Genomic DNA, 11,141 nt, shown 5'->3' on the forward strand with positions numbered 1-11,141 from the left:
CCAACGATTTATTCATAGATAATCATTCTTCCACCAAGAAATATATTTCCTCTATCTGAATGGTTGCCAAGCGATGTCAAGATGCAGCTACTCTAAAAATGTATGAAAAGAGGAATTCCTACATTGTATTACTCATACTTTCCACCTTTGCTACACATTATAACAGGTGTTCCCAACCTTTTTTTGGCAGGTGACCCTATTTCGATGTGTTTTTTTATGTTGGCAATCCTAATCATTCTCAACATGTTGTGAGAGCATGCATCTCATCTCTGCTGTAACATCCAGTCGAGAGCGGTACTTTGATTTTCAAGCATGATTACATCAATCAAAGATCTCATGCGGGCTGTCTAAGTTTATTTTTTACATAACTAGATTGTAATGAGGAATCCATATTAGTTTCATGAGTTTTTTGATATTTGTTTTATTCAATGTATATTCTTATGTAATGTACTGGTCAATTTTAAGATACCCAGTATCTCAGCCGACCCCATTTGAAATTCAGGCGACCCCAAGGTTGGGAAACAATGCATTGAAGGGTGTTGCAGAGCGACTTCCAACAAACTGCACTATACACCACTGAGTGAAATGAGATAGCCTCCCCATCTATGGATGTGAAAGGTTAATTAGAAGTGAGAATTGCATCACTATATATATATATATATATATATATATATATATATATATATATATATATATATATATATATATATATATATATATTATATATATATATATATATATATATATATATATATATATATATATATACACTGCCAGAGTACACACAGGTGGGTGTTCAGATACAGGGCTTCATGTTTGTATGTGACATGAAAAAAATGTATGTAAATAAGAAATAAAATCCTTACTCTTCAAATAATGGTTTGTTTGAGGACAAATATTTATTAAAGCTTTAATTAAGTCAAGATGTAAGGATTATAGATTTGACCAAGCTGTAACATACAATTCTGTCTGTGTACACAGCCAGATCCAGTTAGTTACTCACAATAGTGTTTGTGTGTGTGTGTGTGTGTGTGTGTGTGCGTGCGTGCGTGCGTGCGTGCATGAGAGAAAAGAGTCTGTGTTGGGGGGGGGGGGGGGGTAAAGGAAGTGGTACAAAACAAAGCCTCGAGTACGGAGCCCTGCTTTTCTTTTTACTTCCTGATAGCCATGACCTCCCCTTGGCCCGCCGAGGTGACTACCATCCTTTTGAAACCGACTCTTGTCTGAAGGCTCCCTGCACATCTTCCCTGGGAATTTTTATGCTGACTGAGTGGCTAATTAAGGGCCGCCTCAGAAGAGTACGCTTCGTCATTGCACCTCTGACCCCACCTCTGGCACCCTGTGGATGCCCCTGACCATTTAAATTGCACTGCACAACGGCGCTGACACGAGAGTGGCAAACTCTGCATACGGTGTTCAATTACTCAGATTCCAGTCTTTCGCCCTTCCCTTTTGCCGTTGTCGTGCCGATTACAATACAGTTCTATTTTAGTCAGTGCCACACAATAAAATCCATTGTTTATCGAATGCATGTCAGTTGACACCGCTGTGCAGGGGAAAGTGACAGAATGTGTTTCACACTCATTACGGTGGTGGTGTGTGTGTGTGTGGGGGGGCTTTAGGCAAAGCTTTGATCCACACATACACACACAAACAGACTTTTTAGCCCACCACAAGTCCCCCTGCATGAGCCCTCAGGATTGAAATATAGCCTATGTGAAAATCAAGGTTTCAGGGACACGAGGAACATTTAAGGACCAAGGACGAACTTCTTCCTTCCTCTGCAAACACATTTCATATTAATCTGTCTGCTCCAGCTTGACATCATCATAATCTTATGTTGGCTTACGCTTTTATCTAATTCTGGTCTTTATTTGTTGCCAGTGATGGATGTTTTGAGTGATGGCTATGAGCCATAGCTGCCTTTCCTTCTTTCTCAGCATTTCCCTCAGTCACACCATCCATGTGACTTTGGTGCTCACTCCTTCGCTGTCATTGACCTGCCAAGCCTCCATGCTTTTCTTTGTGACACAGTGTAAAGGAAGAAGGGGTGGTGGTGGAGGTGGTGGTAGTAGTGGTGTGTGTGCGTCTGTGCCTGAGTGATAGAGTTTTGTGCATTTGGGTGTGTGTGTGTGTGAGAGAGAGTTTTGTGCATTTGTGTGTGTGTGTGAGAGAGAGAGAGAGAGAGAGAGAGAGAGAAAGACAGAGAGAGAGAGATGTGTGTGTGTGTGTGTCTGTGTGAAAAAGCAGCCACCCATCTCGCCATCACCCCACACACCTGCACCTGTTTTGGACCACCACATCAATCACTGCTTCACCTGCTGCCTGCCGATTAGACCCATCTTCTGACTAAACTGGACAGTGGACACACACACACACAAACACACATTCAGTCACAGAGGTAGAGCTTTGCCCACTAATATATTTTAACCATATTTTGAGGCCCATATTTACGACCCTGCTTTAAGGGCTTGCTTGATTGATTCGGATTCTATTGAAGGGAACCGCTCGTCAAATTCCAGAGCTACACACTCTTTTTCTCCAAACTTTGATTCAAAAAGAATTCCCAGAGGTACAGTATATTCCTGACCTGATCATAGATATTACAAGCTATTTTCTTACAGGAGTAATGTCAGGACACCGCCATTTTTTGATAAGGGAACAGAATGGCTATGAATCTCTGTAACTGTTCACCCTAATCTACACAACGGTGTAGAGAATAAACAGAATATCAACATTCACAAATCCTCACAGATGGAGGAGTCGACCATTTTCCAAACACACATACCCAGGAGGGAGATATATTCACAGTTTAATCAAGATGAGTGAACAGGCATCAATGAGAATATGTAATGACATGATCTCTTGATTAATGGATAATTGAGAGCTGATTGAATCTGATGATTACATAGTACATGGAGTGTCCATATAAAATACAAAGTCATGTGCACTGAAACCTGATTGTTTTCCCCTGACGGTATGGAAATGGAAATGAGAGGGAGGGGAGATGCTGTTTTTTTTTTGCCTGGGCATATCATTCCTGTGATCTATGCATCTTCACTTTATGTCTGGGATATGAACACTTCAGGTGTTCTATGCTTTTTATCCAGTGAAATCTCCTACCCCGACCATAGCTGATTGCAAAACATCAAGAATGACGGCCTCAGTGATGAACCAACCGTCTGTTAACATGATGGAATGTTGATTACTTTCTAATTGGATTAATTCATGGTTATCTAAGCATTACACATCTCTCTGTGCTTTCTGACATTTATTTCCATTTCAGCACATTCAAAAAGCATTGCAACACAGACTGATAAGTCAATTACAATTGATCAAAATCATTTAATGGTTGGCAAACAGCTTTTCATTGTACTTTGTTATTGTTCTTCAGTGCATTAAAGCAAGATGGCAATAATTTCAGATTGTATTGTTTCATGGCAACATTAACAAGGATAATTAAAGGAAAAATGACAATGGCACCCATGATGGGGTTTTAAAGCAGTTGAGAGGATGCTGAAATGAGAGAGTCTGTGAACATCTTTTTCTCAATTTCTTTCATCTCTTACAATTTTCTAAAATTGCAAAAAAACAAAGTTTGCCAAATATAACAATTTATGCATGTGAAATATTCATTGTGAAATATTCATACTACCATGAATGGTGGTTCTGTATCCCAATCAGACCATTACACTTCTGCCCTGTCCAATTTCAACACTGTCTATGCATTCATTTAAGGCTAATCACAGATTCAATTAGACAAGCAGAGAACTCTCCACAGTCTGATTTAACCCTCTGATTTTCTTAGACATAGAATGCATAGAACAAGAATACGTAGAATACAAACATAGAATGTCCCCCCCCTGTATAGAATATGCAACGGATGGCATCTTGCAACCTAACAGAGTCAGCATGAAAGAAACTGTCACATTCGGAAGTTCCAAGGACCTCCGGCACCTTCACTCATCCTCAAAGTAAGACCTACCGTGGGCTAGAATAAATCCTTCATCGAAATGCAATCTGAACTTTGACCCCTTAAGCTGTGACAGCCCTGCTGGGATATATATGCTATAAAGAACCTTCAAAGGCTCCCTGTATCTTTTGTTGGGGTGCAAGCTTCTGAACCGCTGGGAGAAATAGAAAGAGGAATCATCAGCAACTGAGAAGCCTGTCATGAGTCAGTGTACCCAATCACTGGTTAAACTTCAATATGTCTGGTAAAGGCTGGAAAATGTTTTCTTATAAATGTAAAAGCTTTGTATTTTCACATCCACTGCTCCAACAACAACAAAAGAAAATATGATAAGCACAGTCTGGCAGTGGACAACAAGAGTACTCAAAGATGGTACAAGATAAGTAAACAGGGATCTCAGGTAGGAGATTGATTATGACTTCACTTCCTCTTATTGACAGACCAGTGGTTAAAACCAGTACGCCACTGCTGAATGAAGACTGAGAGTTCTTATCAGCCATGTTATAAAGTGCAACATTCTGGTGCACTAGTGACTGAAAAAAAACCCATATCCAACAGATTTGTCTCGCATTCTGGAACATACACACACACACACACACACACACACACACACACACACAGACACACACACACACACACACACACAGACACACACAGCTCTTGGAAAACTACGACTGCACAATGAGAGAAAGACTAACAGACACCAGTAAGGGTGAACAATTAGCCAGCGATTAAATGCCATAAATCACAAACACATTTTTTGCAGCACAAATATACACTGAAAACTGTCCAAGAATCATATCCAAATTCCACTTTTTTTGTTTTGTATTGGATGAACAAACCAGTCTATCAGCCTGTGTTGTGCATTCACATTCAAACCATGTATTTGCTGGTGCCAGGGTGTAGAATTAATGGGGTGTCACTGCCTGATGTTTCTGGAAAATAGAGTCAGATCAGCACAATGCAAAAAAAAAACTTTTTTTTGTTCAAATTTCTGTAAACTAAGCAGAAAGGCCAGAAAGTCCAATGAGTTGTTTAACTCTTTGGGCCTTATATTGGCGATCTAAAACCCAGCGCGTATTCTTATCATGATGCAAAGCATACTGTATTCCTATCTTACACTCAAGTTTTTCGCCATGCCCTTCTCTTTTATTACACGATGCGCCCAGGGGTGTGGCAATTAACGACCTAAGGTGTGGTCTGGAGCATTATCTAAAAATCGCTATATGTTACACCATCTAAAAAGAAAAACCTGGTCTATAGCGAAAGACGCATATGAAGCACAACTGAAGACGCACTGTCTCGAGATGTAAGCAGCAACTCCTCTGCAGGACAAATGTCCTTAGGTTTTTTATTCAGTCACTCAAACATTATTGGGGTTAGTATTGCATTTTTCATGTTTTCAATGGTAACCCATTGTCAGTCAATAGTGAAAGTAATTAACTGTGTATAACTGTTAGTTTCACTTTTCCTATGAGTTCAAATAATAGACAAGTGCAGATGTGTGTAGGCTTTTAGTAAACCTGTTCCATATGGTCTTGCGTGCAAGCAGATTCCTTCAAATGCTCCACTGACTATCAAAATACTGATGCGCTGTTTGAAGTTGCACAGCTTGCTGTTAAAAGGAATGAACGTAGCCCGGTTGAAACCAGACACTTTTGCCGGAAGTACGTCTGGGTTTTCCCCAGGGGAAGTACGTCTGGGTTTTCCCCAGGCTAGATGTTACGCCCAAAACACACCCATGACTGATTAAGAAACATATTTTGCCAAACATTTTGTGCCAGGCGCCCGACTTTTGATAACAAAATCACCCCCAATGTGGACTGGACAAACCCCTACATTTATTTAAGCTATTCGCCAGTGACCATGTGTTTTAGATCGCTAAGATATGGCCCTTAATGTTGTTAATGATGATGTGGAAAAGCTTTCTCGTTCTGTGATTCTGCATGACCTTACACAGACAGATATCAGAAAACACTATTCCATTTGTAAGAATGGTGTCACTTGCGCTCAAGCCTCTTTCGATGCTCACAGTCCAGGACCAAAGGATCAGAGAAACTGGCACAATATTGTGCACCACAATAAAACAAGTTTTAAAGTTCTCTGAGTGCTCCGGTCATTCCTGGGTTTAGTCTCTTTGAAGTAGCCCAGCCAATTTCACTATTCCATTTGTGCTGCAAATTGAGTCTAAGAAGATGCTGATAATACTCGCTAATCCATTTGTTTACGAACACGATGCATCAGTTGTTTTGTTCATAAATGCCCCCAGCATAATGGATGGACCAGTGTGAGCTGATGACTTTACACTGTGGGTGTGTTTCATATTCTCTGACGGCTCTCCCCTTCCCTCCACCTGTGAACTCCACCACTCGTCTACAGAGACAACAGGCTGTCACACTTGTTCACACCCTCAGTGTCAACCCTGTTTGTTTATCATCACTACAGAGGGGTCGGCTACAAAGGATCAGTGCCACACATACACAGTAAACAGGACACATAAGAGTCATACAGTACCCTCCAGAATTATTGCCACCTCTGCTAAAGTTGAATAAAAACAGGTATGAAAAATAATCTGTTGGTGATTTATTCTAATCTCACAATAAAAACAATGAGGAAAAATCTAACCATGAAGGGAAACACAATTATTTTAAGAAAAAGGAAAATCTCATAAAAAAATATATATATTTTTAACAAAAACATGTCGCTCACAATTACCGACACCCCTGCTTGTAGGAATTTCAGACCATTCGTCTTTACAAAATCTTCCCAGATCGTCCAGATTGCTAGGTCCACACTTGTGCTTCTCCTCTTTGACCCACCCCACTGTTATTCTATGGAGTTTAGATCAGGAGACTGAGATGGCATAGGCTGAAGATTGATTTTGTGTTCATTAAACCATTTTTGCTTTGATCTGGACGTTTGTTTTGGTTCATTGATCTGATGAATGATCAAATCATGACCCACTTTTAGGTGTCTTGGCAGAGATTGACAGATTTCCTTTGAAAATGTTCAGGTGTATCTTGGGGTTCATAATACCATGCACCTTAATAAGGTTCCCAAGGCCTTAATAAATAATAATAATAATAATAATAAGAAGAAGAATAAAACAGCTCCACAATATCACAGCTCTTCCACCATAATTCTCATTAGGCATGGGGTTCTTTTTAGTATAGTCATTCTTCTATACTTGCATTCTTCTATCCTTGTATACGACAAACCCACCTAAAGTGTTTCTTGCCAAAGAGCTTCATTTTCATTTAATCTGACAATAGACCACATTTCCAGACAAAGTTACTGTATCATTCAGTAACTCCTGACATTTACATTTGTAATTAAATGACTGGAAAGGCTTTTACCTGACATGGCCTCTAAATAATCTGTTAGCGGTGAGGTCACTTTTGAAGATTTTTTGGGGGACTTGGTGACATCAAGATGATACCTTTTTCTGTAACTCTCCAACAGTGGTTCTTATGGAATGTTTTTGCCTATCTTGCCATCCTCCATACTCTGTGTGGGGGCAAGATAACCATGGGTCTTTGTCAATGCATGTTTGTCACATTTCCAGTTGATTAGAACCTTTTAATTTTTGTTTTAACTGTAAATATAGGCATTTTCAAAAATTACCTAATTACAAATGTCAACACAGTTTCTTTTTATTTCAATTATTCAATTTAGTGCATTCTCTTGTCTTTCCGATGTTTCAAAATTACTTGGGGATTTAGCCTCTGTGTCACTTTGTTTTCATACATTAGTGAAAAAGGAAGTCATGAACTACTTCTGAAAGTTCACAAACTCTCTGATTAACTTAAAGAAGTTGAAATTAGATAGGAAAATGCTATGCTTATTTATTTATAAGATTTTCCTTTTTCTCAGAATTCCCCCCCCACCACCACCACAACCAAAAAGATTGTCTGCAAAGAATTGTTTTCTTGTCAATAGAGTTGTCTTGCACATATTTTGACTGCAACAATAATAATCTTTGCAGTCCAGACAAAAGTGTTAAAAATATAATCTACAAAAAGTGAAATCCACTCCAAAAACAATGTGAATAAGCATTTGGGTAATTCCATGGAAAATTGACTTTTTGTCACATCCATAACACCAGTGAAATGCCTTGGCATTTGTATGATGTGAATGATAACATTCATTTTTCTCATGTACATTCTTCAGCCAAAAATAGCAAATGCTCAAATTTCATGTAATCATTCACATCATACCATACCATCACATTTTATTGGTATTATGGATGTTACAAAAAAAGTAATTTTCCATGGAATTGCCCATTTACATTCCGCAGAGAAAATTTGATAGTCCATTTATCAAGCTGTCTTATGGCTACCTGATAAACTTCAAAGGCACATACTGAATGATTTAGCAGAAGAATGCTTATGCAGTGTTCCACAGCTTGTTAAGTAATGCATCTTTTATCAGCAATTCTGTTGAATAATTGCTAAAGTTACATATTACTCATAGTGGGACAAGCTTTGGCACAGGTCTCCAGTAACTGAAAATTATATTTATAACAAAAAGTTTCTGCAAAGAACATGTCCATAATGATTTCACTTTTGATTACTCAACATATCTGCATGTATATGGAAGTCCAGAACTAAAATTACAAACAAACAAAATGAAACTGGAAAACCGATAATCATTAATCCCATACTGCAGAGTGTCTGCCAGGATGTGCTATGTGTCATTCACAAACTGTCTAGACTTCAAAGGATTAAATAAACAAACAAACAACAAACAAACGACAAACAACAAAATACTTGCTATGAATCTTGGCAAAGGCACAGGTGTAAAGAGCCTGGACTGTACTGGGCGCTGTGATGATGGCAGACAGGCTCTAATGACATCACAGTAGCTGGCGGACTGGTGGCCGTCTGCCTGCCAGCCAGTTTACCTGTGGGGTGAGAGGGTGAGAGGCAGTGACACAGCCAAGCTCCATTTGTCATAGACAGATGATCATTAAAAACATATGGTCTGCCATCACCACCCAGACAAAACAACAACTTAGCGGTAGACAGCTACATGAGCCCGCAAGTCAAAATAAGTGGATGAAAAGACAACAAACTCATATTAAGATGACACAAACAGCCTAACATAAACAGCTCACTTAACAAAATACATCTAAATTCACACAGTGAACCTATCATATTGTCTTGTATGACGGTGGATAGTGGAAGTGGAACTGGGATTGGTTGAACTCAAGCGTGCTTATAGTGGTCTTCTTTCATTTACATCACATTCTGCGCTTTTCTTCCCCGTCCTTTGTTTGCGGAAGCCTGAAGCAGAGTTCTTGTCACTCTATTACTCACAAGCCCCATCCGTAATGGGTTACCTGCATGGTGCCATAGGCCCCATTGAGTGATTCGTGGAGCCTCTTGTATGAAACATGCCCTTCGTGAAACGTCTGATTGCTTGATGGCTCTACTGCCAGTAGGCTCTTTTCCCCGACAGCCTTATAGAAGAGGTGATTCGGCCAAGACACATCTCCCAAGACAGGTTTGAGTCAAATCTTCATTTCTCAAGAAGACAAGAGAGAGAAAAGCCATGCTCTCATAGGCAGGGTCATCAACAAGAGAAACACTCTACCTCTCACATTCTCTTTTTGCAGAAAAAAATACCTTTACAATAAAGGTAAGAAAAAGCATCCACAACTTCCTCTGTGATTCATGCTTAAGTATCCATGAGACCCTGCTTATCATATTGGATCCAATGTGACTAGCACTGCTCGCTATGTAGGAACTACAAAACACTGTGGACATGATCCATCTTTGTGTTAGATGAAGGGAATAGCCTTACATAGCACTGCCACTGTTTTCACAGCAAAATATATTCTGTCTAATCTCCATCTGAAATTAGGCTGAAAGCTTTGGGGTTTGGGCAGGAGTTCACAAGGTGACATAGAGGAAGTGACATAATATGTGATGCTAAGTGATGCTAAAGTAACAGCTATAGCTGCACTGAGAAGATCAGCATTGTAGTCATTAGGTGGACACATTTGCTGAAATCGGAACATGAAAGGGCATTGAATGCTAGTCTTGGAGGAAACGATTTTGTGTCTCCTCTAAGGTGTAATATGTCAACTGCCTATACGCTGTCACTGCCAGCCTAAATCTTGCAAACGCCGTTTTCCCTACAAGACCTTACATGACAAGCTGACTAAATCCATCTCCAGTGTAATTCTGGAGGAAGACTGTTATTGATGCCCCTGACCAAACCTTAGCGATTGGCTCCAGCACATCATAAAGAGGACATCATAAAGATTTGTGGAATTGCAAGGCCAGTGTGACCAGTCCAACCTTACGGTCATCCCTAAGATAATTCATTCTTGTAAATGGTTATGTCCACCAGCTTAATTACGGAATATTCTTTGTATGCTCAGCAATGTTGTGAGTATCCTCACTATCTTATTATCCTTATACAGTCACTGCAGAATACCACGCTTTTGTACTTATAGTGCAGCATACTTTTCCTAATACATTTTGACTCCAACTCATTGGCAGAGAATATATTCATTGTATTTTTTGGGGATAAATGTGAAAGAGATAAACCATCTTCTGCATAAATTTACCTGAAAAGGAGAGTGGTGACTCTACAGTATTGATTTATGTGTCTGCACAGGAACCAAAATTAAGTTTATTGAGTAGACGTCCGTTTCTTTTAAATTTATCTGCACACTTATTTTATCCTCTACAGACTGTCTGTGATGTCCAGGTTGACAGGATAGAACAATTACCACGTCACCCAGCTTTCTGAGATTCAAGTGAAGGGGATTCAATGGGACACATAATGGTAAATGTAGCTACCAAAGTGTGTTTCAGAAACTCTAAATATGACTGATTCTCTTTGGGTCTAACAAACTTCCATTGCAGAGACCTGAAAAACAACCACTAGAGGGTTCGACTGATTAGCTTTTAACCTTCTCATTTGGTCCACCCTTGAAAGTTTGACAAAGTTTCCCTTTTACATTCCAAGATTTTTTTAATCCACTTATGAGTTTTAGCTCTGAGAAGCTCCCGAGGGCCACAAATCTTCAGTGGTGAGGATGTGAGTGGAGGGAGAGAGAGAGACGGAGAGGGAGAGAGAGAGACGGAGAGGGAGGGAGAGAGAGAGAGAGAGAGAGAGAGAGAGGGAGAGGGAGAGGGAGAGACAGAGACAGAGA

Source organism: Alosa sapidissima, chromosome 10 (genome assembly GCF_018492685.1).
Source record: "Alosa sapidissima isolate fAloSap1 chromosome 10, fAloSap1.pri, whole genome shotgun sequence".
NCBI lineage: Eukaryota > Metazoa > Chordata > Actinopteri > Clupeiformes > Clupeidae > Alosa > Alosa sapidissima.